We start from the raw sequence: 19908 nt of genomic DNA, 5'->3' as shown, positions 1-19908 counted from the left end.
CTTTGATTTAAAGGGATACTAAAATAGCAAACTAGCAACAGCATATTATCATTTTACTTTTGATATTCCCTTTTTGTTCTTCTCTATTGCAAAAGGTGAATAAAAAAAAGAGGATGGACTAAGCTTTTTCAGCCTCCGGAGGCAGCTTTCTGCAGCAGAAACCTTAAAATGTTGTCTTCTTTAGTAATAGATAAGATGATGATCCATATATATACATGTATATTTTGTACCTGATTCTTGCTTACACAAACGCTTGTAGACTAATCCATGGCTGTTACTTTTTTCTATTTTTCTAATTCATGTCCACTTAAGTCCTTGATAAAATCTGTAGTAAAACTACAGGACTTGAAATTTGCTTTCATAAGGAAATCATTGATACTAGAGTATAGTGAAGTCAGGGCATGGACAAGTGCAGTACTCAATAAATAAGCGTTCATGCAGGCAAGAGGAAATACATTTCATTTCTAGCATAGAGATTGGTGATCTTCACCAGAACAGCAGAGCCTCCTGTATACTTATATTATAGAAATTAGACTATGCAGCAAATGTATTACATGTTAAAGGACAACTGTAATGCAAGACTTTTATATATTCCTGTGCCCGGGCCTCAAAAATAAACAAAATAAACTTTAACATACCTTCCTACATTCCCCCATCGGTACGGTACAGGCCTCGCGGTTCAGCGGGGCTAACCTCATTCAACTTCTTGGCGACGGGGACGCAGCAGAACCGTCGGCATATCACAGGCTGCAGCGATGTCCCGCCCCGGCCGGTGATAGGCTGAGAGCACTGTCATAGAAGGAGCTCTGAATGGCTTCTTACATGACAGTGGGCTCAGCCTATCACCGGCCGGGGCGGGACATTGCTGCAGCCGGTGATACACCGACGGCTCTGCGGCTTCCCCGTCCCCAGGAAGTTGAATAAGGTTCGCACCGCTAGACCGTGAGGCCTGTATCGGACCGACGAGGAAACTTAGGAAGGTATGTTAAAGTTTATTTTGTTCATTCTGAGGCCTGGGCACAGGAATATATAAAAGTCTTGCACTACAGTTGTCCGTTAATGTTTATTGTGGTTAATATGTACTGACCTAAGGTTCCCTGATGTAGATTTGAAACCATAAATTTACATTCACCTTAGCCCACATCTTTTTTGACATTTAATCCTAGTCCACATTCCCTCACTTATGCCAGTTAAAGGGGTACTCCACTATAAACATCTTGTCCCCTATCCAAAGGATAGGGAATATGTTAGTTCGGGGGGTCCCGCGGCTGGGGGACATGAATGGAGGGGGTGTGACGTGAAGTCATGAATGTTGAAGCTGCAAGCCTCCATGTTCCGGATGCCGCTGCTGTCAGACCTGAGATCGCGGGGGTCCCCAGCGGTGGGACCCATTCGATCTAACTTCTTATCCCCTATCCTTTGGATTGGGGATAGGATGTTTAGCATGGAGTACCGATTTAAGGTCACCAGAATATATATAATATATATCAAGATTGTGAAATTCCAGAATTATACTAGAGACAATGCTTTGTCAGCTCTGCTCATAAATTATTGGATCAAGGTCAGGGCTTTTTGATGGGTGCTTCATTGCCCTCACTATCTTGTCCCTACGCCATTTTGTCACAACACTAGAAATTTGCTTGAGATCCTTGTCTATTTGGATGATCAATTTGCACCCAAGCTTTTACTTCTCTGCTGATATCGATGTGGCTTCAATATCTCCACGTACTTTTTCTTATCAACATGTCATCTGTTTTCTGAAGTGCACCAGTCCCTCCTGCAGCAACGTATCCACACATAATGCTGCCACCTCTGTGCTTCTCTGTTGAGGTGTGTTGTTTGTTTACTTGCTCTTTGATGGCCAAACAGTTCTTTTTTTTTATTTTTATTTTTTATTATCAGAATAAAGGGTTTTTCCCCACAAATAAAAAAATTTTTGGGTTGCGCTGTACATTTTATGGTAAGATGAAAGGTGCTGTTCCAATGTATAATTGGTCATGCAAAAAAAAAAAAAAAAAAAACTCACATGGCTCTGCAGATGGAAAAGTAAGACTTATGGCTCTTAAGAGAGGAGAGGAAAACTTAAAAACAAGTATGAAAAATGACCTGTTTGTGAAAAATTGTTGGTAAACTTGCTTGTGTTATGTACCAAATAGATATCAAAGACTATAGTTTATGTTGGAATCTGTAGAAGAAATAAATGAGTTAATGTTTCAAATTAAAGGGGTATTCCGGGCAAAAATATTTTATCCCCTGTCCAAAGGATAAGGGATAAGGTGTCTGATCGCGGGGGGCCCGCTGCTGAGACCCCCTGCGATCTCCCTGCAGCACCCGCATTCTATGCGGATGCTGCAGGGAGATCGCGGGGGGTCTCAGCAGCAGGCCCCCCGCGATCAGATACCTTATCCCCCTATCCTTTTGGATAGGGGATAAAATATTTTTGCCCGGAATAACCCTTTAAGTGCATGTAGACTTCAATGGTATATGGTAATACTATGGTCACGGTTCAGATCACAGTTTCTGCGTTTTGAGTTGTTTATGCGTGCTAAAATGTTAACACTTAAAAGCTTTACCTGTTATGACAAAAGCGAGCACACATTAAAGTACCTGCCAGAACAGTGTGTTTAGATAAGCTACCTATACATTTTATATAGATGTCAGCCTAATAGTTTTTGATTACTAGAATGACAGTTTGACTGTAAAATGAATTCTTAACAACGAATACAATCTTATCTATTATTTTAGCATAAAAAATTTCAAAAGTCTGCATAATTTCCTAAAGGTGTACTCTGGAGAAAATTTTTTTTTAAAAATCAGCTGGTGCCAGAAAGTTTTACAGATTTGTAAATTACTAAAATAAAAAAGTAATTTAGGGGGGAAATTTATCAAAATCTATGCAGAGCAAAGGGTCACTTCTTATTTTTAAAAAGGTCTCGAAAAAATGAAAGCAATAAATCGAAGCAATCTGATTAGTAATTGTGGAACTTCTCCTCTTTTCCTCTGTATAGGTTTTGATAAATCTCCCCATTAGTTCTTTCCAATCCAACACAGTGCTCCCTGCGGCAACCTTTGTCCAAGTCAGGAACTGTGCAGAGCAGGAGCAAATTCCCATAACAAACCTCTCCTGCTCTAGACTGTTCCTGACACGGACAGAGGTGGCAGCAGAGAGAATGGTGTGTGACTGGAAAGAACTACACAACTTCCTCCAGAGCATATAGCAGCTGATCAGCAGCTTTCTGGCACCAGTTAAGTTGAAAACAATTGTTTTCTTTTCACTGGAGTAACCCTTTAATATATCTTTATCTTTATAGTGGTTGAAGCTCCATTCTTCTGATACTCTGCTACAAATCCCGTGCATAGATAGATTTAGAAAATAAACCTAAGCTAACTGCATAGTGTTGTACAGCACAGAATTTTGAAACCCAAAAACTCTTAATAGAAGCTGTAGATCCATTTTAAAGCCACTAACGGGTTGCTCCACTGGCTATCTTTAGGGGTGCTAGCTGAAGGTAAATTTGCTTTTTGAGAATAAAAACATTTAATGGTTTTTTTTTATGAATATTTAACCTTCAAATGGTTTAGAGTGCTGTAGATCGACTTCTAGCCTTTTTTTTTTTTGTTCAAAACATTTCTTCCATTTTAGTCCTTCATCTGCCATAGACTTGCATTGAGGAGGTGTGGCATGACATCACAAGGGGTGTGTCCGTGACGTCACGACCCCGGCTGCACGCACCCAGCGTTCTAAACGAACGTCGGGTGCAGCAGGGTGATCGTGGGAGGTCTCCAGTGGCGGGATCCCCACGATCAGACATCTTCTCTCCTAACCTTTTGAAAGGGGATAAGATTTCTAGGGGCGGAGTACTCCTTTAACCATCATCACTATGAGGTAGCTCTGTCTTTTTCAGTCGCCCTCTAAGCTCTGACTGTATAGGATAAAACCCCATGAATATCATGTACGTTGACCAAGAACTGACATCTCAAACAGAATCCTAGGTAATATATTGTGTGTTTAAGGAATGCATGCATAGATTGTATGACCAGTTCATTGTGTGCGAATGATGTGTCATAGCTAGTATAAAGAATTTTATTAAAAAAATTTTTTGTTTTCTAAACTTCCACCCTGAATGTATCACTGATGCTTGTACATTAAAACATAAGTTAAGTGTATGGTGTCTGAGCTGTTCTTAATGTGAGTTTTTTTTCTCTTGTGTTAAAAATATTATTTGTTCATCACAAATTATTGAATGTGAACATCCACTGTCTCTTATGGCATTCTGCTGCCCATCAATGGGCTATATACTGTAATATGATGCATCTACATATAAGAGCAAATAGCTGCAGGCCAGCAGATTGCTTTTTATTTGGGTAATGGTATCCAGGATCAATTATTTTAGTTTTTTTGCTTGCGTAGTGCCAGTATGTTACATGTTACATTAACATTGTGGGGATTAGCCTAGTATGATTAACTCCTGCCAGCCATGGGGCTCAAATATACACAATAAGGCTGCTTGCTTCATGGTGACCTACAAATACATACAAAGATGAGAGAATGCACCAATATCTGGGAATTGCTAGGAATGACTTCTGTATGTATGAGAGCTCTGTTGACAGAAACCATAGAGGTGAAGCATCTCTAGGTCCTAAAAAGACAATTGCAATTGCTTTTTGGCATATCCACTTGCTGTTACAATTTGCCACATTGAGATAGTGGATTGCCATGAATGGTTAGCATGAAGGAAACCCCATTAACCCCTCAACAACCAGAGACATACAGTCATGGCTGTAAATGTTGGCACCCCTGAAATTTTTCAAGAAAATGAAGTATTTCTCACAGAAAAGGATTGCAGTAACACATGTTTATTCCCTTTGTTTGTATTCGAACTAAACGAAAAAAGGGAGGAGAAAAAAGCAAATTGGACATAATGTCACACCAAACTCCAAAGATGGTCTGGACAAAATTATTGGCACCCTTAACTTAATATTTAGTTGCACACCCTTTGGAAAAAATTTCTGAAATCAGTCGCTTCCTATAACCATCAATAAGCTTCTTACACCTCTCAGCCGGAATGTTTTACCACTCTTCCTTTGCAAACTGCTCCAGGTCTCTCTTATTGGAAGGGCAATTTTAAGATCTCTCCACAGGTGTTCAATGGGATTTAGATCTGGACTCATTGCTGGCAACTTCAGAACTCTTCAGCGCTTTGTTTCCATCCATTTCTGGGTGCTTTTTGACATATGTTTGGGGTCATTGTCCTGCTGGAAGACCCAAGATCTCGGACGCAAACCCAGCTTTCTGACACTGGGCTGTTAAGTGTGACCCAAAATCAGATGGTTATCCTCAGATTTCATGATGCCTTCTTTGCACACCTTCAAGGCACCCAGTGGCAGAGGCAGCAAAACAACCCCAAAACCTCATTGAACCTCCACCATATTTCACTGTAGGTACTGTGTTCTTTTCTTTGTAGGCCTCATTCCTTTTTTGGTACACAGTAGAATGATGTGCTTTACCAAAAAGCTCTATCTTGGTCTCATTTGTCCACAAGACGTTTTCCCAGAAGGATTTTGGCTTACTCAAGTTCATTTTGGCAAAATGTAGTCTTGCTATGTCTCTGTGTCAGCAGTGGGGTCCTCTTGGGTCTCCTGCCATAGCGTTTCATTTCATTTAAATGTCTACGGATAGTTCACGGCGAAAAAACGATGCTCTCTGAGACAGCAGGACAGCTTGAATATCTTTGGAACTTGTTTGGGGCTGCTTATCCACCATCCGGACTATCATGCATTGACACCTTTCATGAATTTTTCACTTCCGTCCACGCCCAGGGAGATTAGCTACAGTGCCATGAGTTGCAAACTTCTTGATAATGTTGCGCACTGTGGACAAAGGCAAATCTAGATCTCTGGAGATGGACTTGTAACCTTGAGTTTGTTGATATTTTTCCACAATTTTGGTTCTCAAGTCCTTTGCTTTTTTTTTTTCCTCCCTTTTTTCGGTTTAATTCCAATACATACAAAGTGAATAAACGTGTATAGCAAAACGTGTTACTGCAATCCTTTTCTGTGAGAAATACTTCATTTTCTTGAAAGATTTCAGAGTTGTCAACATTTACGTCCATTACTGTAAATGTACATTCTGATGGGCTGAGACTTAGCGCACCAGGACGTATATTTGTTATGTACATGACGTGAACCATGGAGCCGTGCTCACTTCATGCACAGCAGGTCTCTGCTGCTATGAGCATCCAGGGAGCCGCCGGTAATGGCTGACATCAGCTTTCGCGCTGATGTCCGCCATTGATCACTGCATCTGCTGCAGTGTGGCACTTGTAATAGCTGATCGGATCACCTGCAGCACCTCCGCAGAGATCTGATCAGCCAAGATGGAGGACGGACATCCACTCGCCTGCCTCCGCCGCTCTCACGGGGTCTTCTCTGGTCTGCTTTTCAGCAGACCAGAGAAGAGGATTGACCATTATACTCATCGGCATAGCACTGATCAGTATTAGCAATTTAAAGATTGCTATAGATAGTAAAAATTGGAAAAAGTCCCTCTCCCCACTAAAGGTTTATATAGCCCCTTTTATTAAGAAAAGCTTAAAAATAAATATGACTGGTATGTGCTTGTGCGTAAATGTCCGAACTATGAAAATATATGGTAATGATTTCGAACGGTGAATTCCCTGAATGTAAAAAAAACTAAATGGCTGCTTTTTGGCCACGTCACATCCCATAAAAAGTGATCAAAAAGTCACATGTTTGGAAAAGTGGTATCAATAAAAAGATACAGATTACTGTGCAAAAAATTAGTCCTCATACATCCCTGTTTGTGGAAAAAATTTGAATAGGGTCAGAATAGGGTGATTTAGAACATGCTAATTGTGTGTTAAAAGTTTTTATTTTTATTTTTTATAAGTAGTACAATGATAGTACAGCGTGTAAATATGGGTATCATATTAACCGTAGTGACCCACAAAAAATAGAACACGGCCTCCTCAACCCAGCGTTCTGAACATAATGTTCAGAATGCCGGGTGTCTGCATGGAGATTACGGGGGTCCCTGCAGCCAGACTCCTGCGTTCAGTACCCTTTGAAGGCCAAAATGGGCTATGTCTTTAAGGAGTTAGAAGGGTATTCCATCTCAACTAAACTTGTAAGTCACTACTAGTAAAATATATTTGCAAGTACATATATTTGGCTAATGTGCCTTCCTTTTCCTGATATTTCTGCTCCTTTTCTCCTATTGTTTACAGCTTGTTATCGAGGTTACAGGCCACCACTTCACTGTAGAAGAGGTGGTGTGTGTGTTCGTATATTTATTTTCCTAAATATTTATTTTGATGTGCCCTACAAGCTCAACTATGTTAATTGAGATGGAAATAATCCTTTAAAATATAGCTTTACATTTTGCTAGGCATTATGATATACGTATTAAAACATGCCATAAAGTGTTAAGGGAAAGCACATATTGTTAAAGTGTACCGGTCATTAACAAAAACCTTTTATATAATGTAGAAAATACCATTATATGTTTATTTGTAACATAAATGTGTATATTTTTGTCACTGCAGCTGTTGCCTGTGTGTCTCTGAGGAGACCAAATACAGAAAGTGAGGGCAGGATAAGAAGGGCTCTGTGCAGGCTTCCGAATTGTCAATCATCCTGCTGTGCGCAGAGCCCTGCTTGTCCGTTCACACTGTATTTGGTCTCGTCACAGGACAAAAATATACAAATTTTTTAAACTAATGTATTATACAAATATACATATACAGTGGTCTCCTGATATACGATCGTTTCAACATACGATGCTTCTGTGGGTCGGGCCATCACAAAAATGGCAGACAGCTCTGACTGCTTCAGCAGCCGCATAGCCGTTTAATATGCCCCGTTCTGCCTCCGGTTGCTCACATGTCCCACAGGCCTCCACTGTGAGCTCCATACGCATGACTAAGGGGGTCTGCCCCCGAAACGCTGTCGCGTCCGTGGCTGGGAGAGTCAGACAGAGGCAAAGACTCTGTGGCATGCCTTGTCTATATTTACTATTTATGAAAGTTTGATATACTAACTACGTCTGACAGAAACGGATTATTCATGGATCCGTGAGTGATTGCCCTATTGGGTACTACATATGAACTGTTTATTTTTTGTGCTACTTCCCCCCATATTTATATTCTGAACAGTTAAGCCTTTGAGGAGTGAAGTGGAGCTCCAAAAGCGGGTTGTAAGTCTGTTACAAGTTGCAGGTTGTGCTGATTGTTGTCTCCATTAGCTTTGTGCAGGCCCTGCCCCCTAAGTCCAGCCATAGCCAATAGACTGCAGCATCTTGCATTCAATGGGCTGCTGGCTGCCCTCCCCTTCCTGTGTAGCTGTAGTCTTCAGAATCGCAATGGAGGACATTCTGTCCTCCCTGCAGGTATTTACAATGCAGTACAGTACTGTATGTGATGTCACACATCACATTCGTTGCACACAATACACCCCATACATCAATGTTTCCCAACAAGTGTGCCTCTAGCAGTTGCAAAACCCAGCATGCTGGGAGTTGTAGTTGTGCAACAGCTGGAGGCACACTGGTTTGTTAAACACTCCCTATACACTCAACATACAATGGTTATCCTGGAACCAATTATCAGTTTTCCATAGTACATAACTCAACATTAAATGGTCCTCCAGGAACTAATTAATATCGTATGTTGAGGGACCACTGTAATGTTGTTTTCTACATTATATAAAAAGTTTGTCAATGACAGGTACACTTTAACATAAATGAGTTTGACCTTAAACAGCCACTAGATGGCTTACTTGAATTTGAACATCTTATCTTCCTAGCAGTACAGTGACCTCCAGCATTCCATAAAAGCTTTAGATGTTGGATTTAATAGAAATAAATTCTCATTTCCTGTGGTGGCCCCTGCTCAGACCGGTTGTAAAAGTAAAAAAAATAAAATAAATGCTATTTAGTTACAGAAATCTGAAGTGACAAATATAGAGATGAAGACAGGGCCATATTAATAACTCATGGTATCCTAGGCACGCTGAGCCTGAAAATGCCCCCAATATAGCACAATTATACTTGACTATTATACATCCTCATGATTTGCTTGTGTCTGAGGAAACATAAAAACTAGTCTGTATCAACAATATTGATTTCTCTGGATCATCCATTGTGATCACAATAAAAGAATTGAGACTGGAAGCTCTCTGTCCTACCCAGTAACATTTACATTATGGCTTTGCTGCCTAGCTGACAGCCAGGTCCTGGTGGTAGCGGTATAGACTGGGTTTCCCAGGACTTGTATGCTCCATTTAGAAATACAAAAATAGAGAAAAAGAAATACAACCACACATCCACAATTTGTATTTAGATCTACTTACTACTCAGTATAAATTCAAACACTAACAGGTTGTTAGTATACAATTTGATCAAAAAAGTACAAGCCCACTTGCCACGTCAAGGCCACCAATTTAGAGTGGGTCCCTAACCCAACATTAGCGTAGTGCCGGGCAGCGGCCACCACCACCGCAACACCATGCCCACAGGGTGAGTGACCCAGTGGCCCGGCAGCCCCACTGCTGCACGACCAAGCCCCTGGCTACAGGCCACATCACCCCACAGACAAAGCATCACAGTAACAATGACCGCAACATCACAGACCAAAACATCACAGTAACAGTGCAACCACACCAATGTGAATACCTACCAAGTGCTCCCTGCCAGAGGGCTGGGAGAATGCTAGGAGAAGATTTGATTTGATTGATAATCTGTTTTCCCTTAGTCTCCTCAGCAGCACAATATGGTGGGTGTCTCACGCCACTGTGCGCCCACGGGACGCAGGAATTTTAATGACAAATAAAACATGGCTCCACCCATATAGCCCATATAATGGGCGTACTTACGCAGAGTAATGCAGAGTAATTATAAAGAATAAAACTAAGAAAAAATAAACAATAGGGAGGGAGATATGTGCTGCTAAGGAGACTAAGGGAAAACAGATTATCAATCAAATCTTCCCTAGCGTCTCTGTTCAGCGGCACAATATGGTGATATAGCAAGGAGAATACCCCATAGGGATGGCCTCAATGCTTAGAGGTATTAATAACCAAGTTTGCAAAACTCGGTTGAGAAGAAAGCCTGGTCTGCATCCTGTAATAAAGAAAAAATAGAACAGGAGTAGACCAGGTAGCAGATAAGCAAATTTGTTCTATGGGAACTGAACATCTTTCAGCCCAAGAGGACCCCACTGATCTAGTATAGTGGGCCATAGTAAAAGGTGGAGGATCTAATCCCTCCAAAGTATAACAAAAATTTATACAGTCACAGATCCATCTAGATATGGTAGGTTTGGAAGCTTTTTTACCTCTAGATGGACCGTGAAATAAAACAAAAAGATTTTCTTCTTTCCTGTTAAGGTAAGTTCTCAAACAGCGGACTACATCTCGATTTTTCAGTAGCTGGTCTTCTTCATCAGGAAGCATAGGTAAGGCAATAACTTGGTTTGTGTTCTGAAAAGAAGCACATTTAGGAAGAAAGGTGGGGAGAAATCTCAGCAGGACCTTGTCCTCGAGAAAGATGGTATAAGGCGCTCTAGAAGAGAGGGCTTGTAACTCACCTACCCTCTTAGCAGAAGTTATGGCCAGTAAAAATGCTGTTTTTAAAGAAAGTAATTTCAGATTAATGTCCTGAATGGGTTCAAATGGATGATCTGAGAGCTTCCTTAGGACTAGAGGTAAGTCCCACGGAGAAACAGGTCTTAAGATCCTGGGTCTTAAACGAGAAACTGCTCTAATGAAGCCCTTGAATTCAGGAATGAGTACAAGTCTTCTTTGAAAGACAACAGAGAGGGCTGAGACCTGTACCTTAAGTGTACTTGGTGATAGGCCCTTCTCAAACCCATCTTGAAGAAATTCCAAAAATATCCGGATTAGATGGGATGGAGGGATCGATACCTTTAGATTGACACCAAGCTAGAAAAATTCTTCTTATTCTTGCATAGGTTCGTAGCCATACTCCTTGAGCAGGCTAAAGTGTCCAAAACTCTTTCTGAATAGCCCTTGGCCATCAAAAGGGTGCGATCAACCTCCAGGCTGTCAGATTGTAAGATCTGAGACTGTGACAGAACCGTGTTCCTTTTGTCACTAAATTCCTCTTCAGAGGAAGAGTCCAATATATTACCTGACTCATATTCATGAGCAGGGGAAACCAGGATCTTTTGGGCCAGAATGGAACTATTGTGATTACTGAGGCCTGATCCTGTTTGATTTTCCTCAATACTTTGGGAATCATGGGCACGGGAGGGAACACATATGCTAGGCTGAATGTCCAAGGGATGGTCATGGCATCGACTGCTAGAGGGTTGTCCGTCGGATACAGGGAGCTGAATTTTTCTAGTTTTGTATTGTTCCTTGTGGCCATGAGATCCACTTGTGGCATGCCCTACATCTCTGTTAGTTTTTGAAAAATCAACGGGTCTTGGGACCATTCCCCTGGTAGTACAATGTCTCTGGACAGACAGTCTGCTAGCACATTGTGCATGCCCCTTATGTGAACTGCTGATATCCTTGATACCCAGTTCTCCGCCCAATACATGATCTTCTCTACTTCCCTGAGTAGGATCTGAGATCTTGTGCCTCCCTGTTTGTTGATGTAGTATACGGATGCTACGTTGTCCGTCCTGACCTTTACTGCTTTTCCTTTGAGACAGGGGGCAAAGTGACATAGGGCTAGATAGATCGCCCTTAATTCTCTGGCATTGGATGACATCATCCTTTCTGCCTGCTTCCAAGTTCCTTAAACTGATTTTTGAAGCATGTGGGCTCCCCAACCGCTGCCTGAAGCATCTGTGGTAAGTATGATCCAATCTGGCTCCTCTAATTGCACGCCATCTTGTAGGTGAGTCCACCAGGTTAGGGAGCTTTGAACTGACACCGACAATCTCATCTTGGGGTCTAGGCTGCAAAGAGATCGATTCCACTGACCAAGTCTCAGGTGCCAGAGGGCCCAAGGAACAGCCTCTATTGAGGAGGACATTACACCCAGAACTTTAATCAGGGTCCTTATTGAAACCTGGCGAAGTCTGAGTAGATGCCTCACAGCCGCTAATAGATGATCTCTCCTCTCTTGAGATAAGTGTAGGGTCATCTGAATCGTGTCTATCTTGTAACCAATAAAGGACCCTCTTGTGGATGGAACTAGATGAGACTTTTCTTGATTTACTATTCAGCCTAGACGATTTAACTAACAATCGTTCTCCATTAACTCTCTTGATTCTGGTTCTCCAATAACTCTCTTGATTCTGCTGATAGCAGCCAGTCGTCCAGGTATGGAATTATTCTTATTCCTTCCACCCAAAGATATGCCATTATGGCGGAAACGACCTTCGTAAAGACGAAGGGAGCTATGGAAATTCCGAACGGAAGGACTCAGAACTGACGATGCAACAGGCATCCTTGAACCCACACTACAATCCTCAGATATTTCCTGAAAGAAGGATGAATTGGGATGTGAAAATATGTATCCTTTAGGTCTAAGGATGCAAGAAAATCTCCTGTCTGAAGTATCGTCTTCACTGTACGGATTGTCTCCATTCAGATTTTTTTTTTTGTAATGAACTGGTTTAGATACCCGAGATCTATTATTAACCTGAACTTGCCTGTTGGCTTGGGAACTAGGAAAACTGGTGAATACACCCTCCCTCCTATTTCAGAGGGGGATACTGGTTCTACTGCCCTCAGGGCTACAAGTTCCAGAATAGACTCCTCCATTCTCACTCCTGGACTCCATTCCCCCAAACTACTCAGAAGAAAGCGTCTCCCCCTCCTCCTGGGCATGATGATTTATGAAGGCCTACATCATGAGATAATGTTGTTATAGCTTTCTCTGGCTATCTCTATTTTGTGCACACAGGCCCACATTTATCATTGTCTTTAGACAGTTTTTTGTGTCAAAAAAGGGGCAAAAAAGGAGCCTTTTTTTGCCCCTTTTTGTTTAAACATTTCTGCTGATTTTGAGTTGCAATCCACTTATTTTGGTAATACACATGATATGGAAGGGTTTTATGAACTGCTCCCCTTATATATAGCTCCCGATGTTCCCCCTCCTCATCACTCCCTGACGAAGTGGAGCGTGAGGTGGGGGAACACCGGAGATCATATTGCGACTCATATTGGTTGGTATTTTGGCACTAGTGATCTATATTGTTAAATACCTGCAGTTCAGTTTTACAATATTGGGATATATCTCTTTTTGTGAACTTAGGTAACATTACCTCCCTAGCAGGGTGCATATCATACTGCGCACATATTTTGTGATCGCAGCTATTTGTCTGAACTAGTCAGCCATGATTTTATATGGTGTTGTTGTTCCATTGTGTTTATTATAATATACTAAGATATTACTGGTGTTCCTCCACCGTTTGTTTTTTAACCTGTCTAATGTGATATATTTTTATGGGTTGGGAACCAGTGGGCTGTTCTTCATGAATAATGAATTTGTGTTATCAATAAAATTAGTACTTTTTCATGAATTTGTGTACATTATTTTTGCATATACCAAAGGGGGTTTTGGTGTTGCAGGTTGTTTATTGCTTGGAGCAATATCCCCCGATTCTGGGTGATACCATTTAGTACTTGTGGTCTTATTCATGTAGTTTTTTTTTTTTTTTTAATTAACTGCGCCTGCGTGAAAAGGAGCAAAAAAAGGCGAAAAGCCACTGAAAAGTCTCTAAAACTACAACAGCCCAGACATGGTGTAGCTTTTTGGTGTATGTGAAGAGTGAAATTTCAGAAAATGGGACCTGCACAAAATTTATCAAATGCTTTTTGACCATTTAATGGTGCTCCTACACATTACCAGCACACAAAAAAAGGTGTAAAAAAAATGCTTCACTTACACTACAATGATAAATGTGGCCCACAGTGTTTCTCCAAGAGTCTATCTCCTTCTTATGCCAATGGGCCTCTTTGCTTCTTTCTTGATATACTGGTGGGGGTTGTAACCACTTATGCTCTGTCAGTATTTTTCTTTTGCATATTCCCTTGCCTTGTTTATGTGTCAGATAATTTCCTATAACGTTAGACGATTTGATTCCCCCCTCTATACGTAAAAAGGCCTTCAGGAACTACCTTAGACACCGTCCTGATATAATTTGTATACATGAGTTTCACTTTACTCCCTGTTCTTACCCTATCCATCCTAGATTCTCAATGGTTTTTCGCTCTTCCTTTAAATCTAAGTGTCAAGGACTTGTTGTTTGTTGAATAATGCATTCCCACTAGACAGTTAGTGACCCAGATGGGAGGTTTATAATCCTGCATGGCTCACTTTATGGTAAAACGTGTGTGGTTAATTCATATACCCCTACATCTGACCCTTTAATCTTTCTTTCGTGCCATGAGTGCTCGGGTCTCAGCCTTTACTTATGATATCCTTCTATGGGCCTGTGATTTTGTACTGAACAGTAAGCTTGACCAGTCCAATACCGCCCCTTTTAGGAGGTCCAGAGTGCAACAGAGCTTATAACAGGATCCATTCCGCTCTCAAACCCTTGTAGATATGGGGATGGAACATAACGGTTCTAACCGGGGATATTCTCATTACTCCCCATCTCAACATTACATCGGTATCAACTGGCTCCCAACTAACTCCTCCTCTCTACCATCTTTATTGTCTGCTAGACAAGATTGGACAACGGCATGGTGCTGGCTGAGCTGGACCTTGTGGGCAGACCCCGTTTAAATGGCACTTAAATAAATCTTTACTTACCAATCCCAAAATCAAGGCTCAGGTTCCTGATTACCTTCGTTCCTATTTTACCCTTAATACGCAGCCGGATTCTGATCCGATTTGAGTGTGGTCTGCCCACAAGGCAGGCTGTCTTATATCTGTCACTTCTGGTCTTAAAGGGGTACTCCGGTCCTGAGACATCCTTTGGATAGGGGATAAGATGTCTCATCGCGAGGGTCCCGCCGCTGGGGACCCCCGCAATCTTGGGGGGCGGAGTCGACGATATCAGGATACTCCGGTCTCATGGTCGCCATGTTTGTGAGCTGGCGGTGGGTGGCGAATACAGTGAGACACCTTATCCCCGATCCTTTGGATAGGGGATAAGATGTCTCAGGGCCGGAGTACCCCTTTAAGAAGGAACATGATACCAGGCTACTTTAGAGAGTAAACTGACAAAACTTTCACTTGCACACCAATGCAATCCCTCTACAAAACCATGCAGAACACGAGGATCCAACTGGGTGCTGTGCTCTCCCACCAGGTCGAGAAGGCCTTGAGCTGGACTGGCACAATGTATTATTGATTTGAGAATAAACCTGCTAATTTACTACCTCGCCAGCTGAAACAAAAACAAATGCTTAATCATGTGCATTTAGTTGTGATCTGGTTTGCTTACCTCCCAACCTTATTGTATGTATAAAGCTTTTCATAATTTTTTCTCCCATCTCTATACTGAGCCAGATCATTGATCAGATTTTCTTTCTCAGCTCTTTGACTATCTCAACTCTATCTCACTTCCATCTCTTTCACCCTCTGATAAGGAGATGCTGAATGGCCCTATTACCTCTGAAGAGGTAGCTGATACAATTTCCCATCAGAAACTTGGCAAGGCCTGGGCCTGGATGGTTTATCTGCTCAGTATTACAAAAAATTATCATCCCTCTTAATCCCTTATCTCACTTCCCTCAGAAATCATATGTTTTCCTCTCCTTCTCTTCCCTTTGAATACTTAGATGCTTTGATCGCTGTCATCCCCAAGCCTAATAAAGATCATACCCTGATTTCTAATTACAGGCCAATATCCCTTATGGACACTAAAATGCTCACCTCTATCCTTGCTCATCGGTTATACTCTCTCCACCCCCAGCTCATCCATCCTGATCAAGTGGGGTTTATCCCCAGTCGTCAGGCCCCAGACAACATTAGAAAGGTCCTTGACATTATGCTTTGGTGCTGTATCTCCTCCACCCACCCCTTGCACTTGATATAAAAAAAAAAAGGCATTCAACAGGATCCCTTGGACTTACCTCTTTGGGGTTCTGTCTTGTGTGGGCTTTATGGGCGAATTCATATATCTGTTTCATCTGCTCTACTCTCAGCCCTCGGCATATCTGAAGCTTCCAACTGATGACCTGCAACCAATTTGGATTTCCTGGGGACTCGCCAGGGTTGTCTACTATACCTGACCTTATTTGCCCTGGCAGTGGAACTCCTGGCAACTCTCATCCAGAACTGTCCTGTTGAGTAGGGTGTTTGGATAGGTCAGGCGGATTGTAAACTCACCGGGGGACATTTACTAATCTAGTCTATTCTGGGTATGCTTATAGACCAGCGTATGTGGTAGTCTCCTGTCTATTGTGCTCCTAATTTATCAAAGGTCTCACAGCCCTTGATAAATTCTGTGCTCAGACTTCAGGGTCTACAGCTTAAACTGCATTTAGACCTGCTCCAACATGGTCTGACATTTCAGCGTATTTTGGGCAGATGCGACTTGTCGCACAAAAGTCGCACTTGATAAATTCAGCACCAATGCATTTCCGTCTAAAATAGACTTGCATGCATCATGTTCTAAAAATCCTGCCAAATAGATTATATCACTTAAGCCACTTTATCCTGTTAGCTGCTGGGATACACATAGCTACTAATTGGAAACGCCCCAGCCTATCACTCGATAGAGTGATTGATAAAGTTAATCTTATCATGCTTTTCCAAAAGCTGAACGCCATGAGGGATGATGTAGTGGACCATTTTGACAATTTGTGGGCTCCCTGGATGTCTTCTTTCACTGTCCTAACCTTAGATATTCTCTGTTATTGAACTGACGAGAATTTAGCATCTTCTATTTTTGGTTGACTCGCCCTACTTGTATCCATTGTCTACCTGCAACTGCTGCTTGTTTTTGGTTCCCGTTATACCTTGTATTTTTTCTCCACCTGTGCTGGGTTGAAGCTATGTTTTGTTTCAATAAGCTTGATTCGTTTAAAACTATATATTCATTAAGGTAAATACATTTTACCCTATGACAGCCCATCTGAGACTTTTATGACACATCCAGACATAAAATTCCACCTCTACAACATAGGTTGGTCTTATTGCAGCCCATGGGACTAGTACAATGTGGCAATGTGGCCCTTGGACCAGGAAAGTTTGTTTCCTTGCTCTTTAGAATCATGTCACAATTTTTCTCTCAAAATATATTTTTAAAGGTGCTATTGACATCAAATTTTCACCAGATTTTGGTAATCACCCAAGTAATCCATGCATACAAAGAATACAAAGAAATTAAGGTATGTGTAATAATGTAAAATGACACAGACAAAAGTATTGAACACATGAAAAAGGGAGGTGCAAAAGGCATAGAAAGCTAAAACAACTGCTGGAATCTGTCAGTAAATAAAAAGCAATCCAGCTCCACATCAGTGCAAATTAATATCAGTTGGTTCAGTCACAACTAATGGCTTACTAAAAGGTCTCATTGCCAAGGTGTCATACAAGACGCATCTCATGATGGGTAAAAGCAAAGAGCTGTCTCAAGACAGACAAGAGCCAAGGACACTTGTGAAGAGTTTCAAAAAGACTTGGAATTAGCAGGTACTGTTGTCTCATGGAAACAGTGAAAACAATTGTGACGTCTTTAATACTTATTTCACCCACTGTATATGATCCACCTTTAGTGTAATTTGTAGTTTTATAAATCTGTTGTTCAGGAACAGTCTCCAAGCATATATCTCTGATAACCTAGCTCTCTGGAGGTTGCAAACCTCTTACCCTTCAACCTCCAAACCTATGATGATCAGATATAATAATAACACCATTGGTCCCTAGTAATTATCATCAGAAGAGCCATCACCATTGGACATGTGCTTGTATCGAGTTTGTATGTCAACACTTTACAGTTGGAGAATTGTAACTGGCTAACTTATAGAGGAAGTGTCCTATATACTAAGAACAGGTGTCCACTTTGTCTATCCATTAGAAACTTCTCATTCTCATTTTTCACATATTGTTATGTTGGGGCCATGTGTTAAGAACAAAAATTTCCCTATTATTTTGCACTCAATACCCCATAAAATTGATATACCCATTAAAGACATTTTTTATTTTTGCACTTTTGCTTTTTTCCTCCTCATCTTCCAATAGCAAAAACTTGCTATTTCTCCTTCAGGCCAATAGTCATCACCTGACCAAAAACAGTGAAGCATGGTGGTGGCAGCATCATGCTGTAGGGTGTTTTTCAGCAGCTAGGATAGGGCATAAAATGTCTGATCACGGGGATTCCCACCACTGGGAACCCCCATGATCTCTCCAGAAGCACCCCTGTCATCTGATCCACAGAGCGAGCTTCGCTCCATGCCTGATGGCGATGCAGGGGCCAGAGGATCGTGATGTCACGCCCTGCCCCCTCAATGCAAGTCTATGGGAGGGGGGCATGACGGGGGATAAGATGTCTATGGCTGGAGTACCCCTTTAAAGTTTCAATCTAATAGACTTCTCTTTGTAGAAGTCTTCTCTTAACCCTTTTTTCTGTTAGTCCCCGAACCTTCTCAATTACCATCCAGTGTAATTCGCTGACCTGGTGACCACATTCTGAAAAGTGCTTGGCCACTCCTGTTTCCCCATACTTGTCGCAGTCTCCATTTGTTCTCTTACTATTGCCGGTTTAGCAAGTAAATTCCGGATTGCGCAGCAGTGCTCGTTAATCCGGATTAAAAAATTCCTCTTCGTCTGTCCCACATAAATCCTACCACAGGGACATTTACATTTAGTATTAAAACTAAACCATCCATGTACCGGAAATTTCGTTCCCCGCAATGGATGAGAAACATTATCTTATCGTTTTTAATAATACTATTGCAGTTCTGACAGGACAAGTATGGAAATGTCCCTTTCTTTTTAGATTTTAAAAATCTCTGTTTAGACACTTTCTTCTTCTGTATATCAGCCCTTACCTGGCAATTAACTAATGACTTCCCTTTCTTGTAAATTAATCAGGGTGCCTTCTCGAACATTTTTCTATATTTAGGGTCTTCCCTCAAAAGACCCCAATATTTCTTGACAGTTATTTTTAATCATTTGTGCATGGCTATCATAAGTAGACAAAAAAGTAATATCATCACTTCTCTTGTCCTTTTTATCTTTTGTTCCACTCTGTCTCAACTTTTCTCTTGGAATCTGTTGTACCTCTTCCCCTACTTTTCTAACCATCTCCTCATTGTACCCTCTTTCCACATATTTCTTGATCAACATTTCTTTATTTTTCACATATTCTTCTATTGTACTGCTTATTCTTCGTGCTCTTACAAATTGACCTTTGGGGAGGCCCCTGAAGGTCTGTGGGGCATGGCAACTCTGTCTTAGTAATAGATTGTTTCTATCTGACTTTTTCCTATAAAGAGTAGATGCAAGTTGAGCCTCCACTTTATATACCTCGACATCCAAATAATGGCTCAGTTGGAGGTGGGCTTCCAGGGTAAATTCTATTAACTCATGGCAACCATTTAATGATTCAATATATTCTTCCAGCTTTTCTCGTGACCAGTCCATAACATGAACACGCCATCCACGCATTTTACCCATTTCTTAACACAAACACTGTGTGGCAGAGAATAAACGAAAAGCTCTTCAAATTTAGCCATGAATATATCTGCAAAACGTGGGGCAACAGGGGACCCCATCGATGTCCTCTGTAACTGTAAAAAATTATCCTCACCAAATTGAAAATTATTTTTAGTAAGCACCACCTCCAACAGACCCTTCATAAACCTAATCTTAGAATTGCTGAGAGCAGAATCTTTTTGTAATTCTTCTTTTAATTTCAAGTGTACAAAGTCATGTGTCTTCTGTGATCTCAAGTCCCTCAATACGATGTAAAAAATAATTTCTGTCACAAAGGCAATTACTCAACTGCTGTA

The sequence above is a fragment of the Hyla sarda genome, chromosome 7, assembly GCF_029499605.1.
Source record: "Hyla sarda isolate aHylSar1 chromosome 7, aHylSar1.hap1, whole genome shotgun sequence".
Taxonomy (NCBI): Eukaryota; Metazoa; Chordata; class Amphibia; order Anura; family Hylidae; genus Hyla; species Hyla sarda.
The sequence above is the reverse complement of the archived record's forward strand: the minus strand, read 5'-3'. Positions refer to the sequence as shown.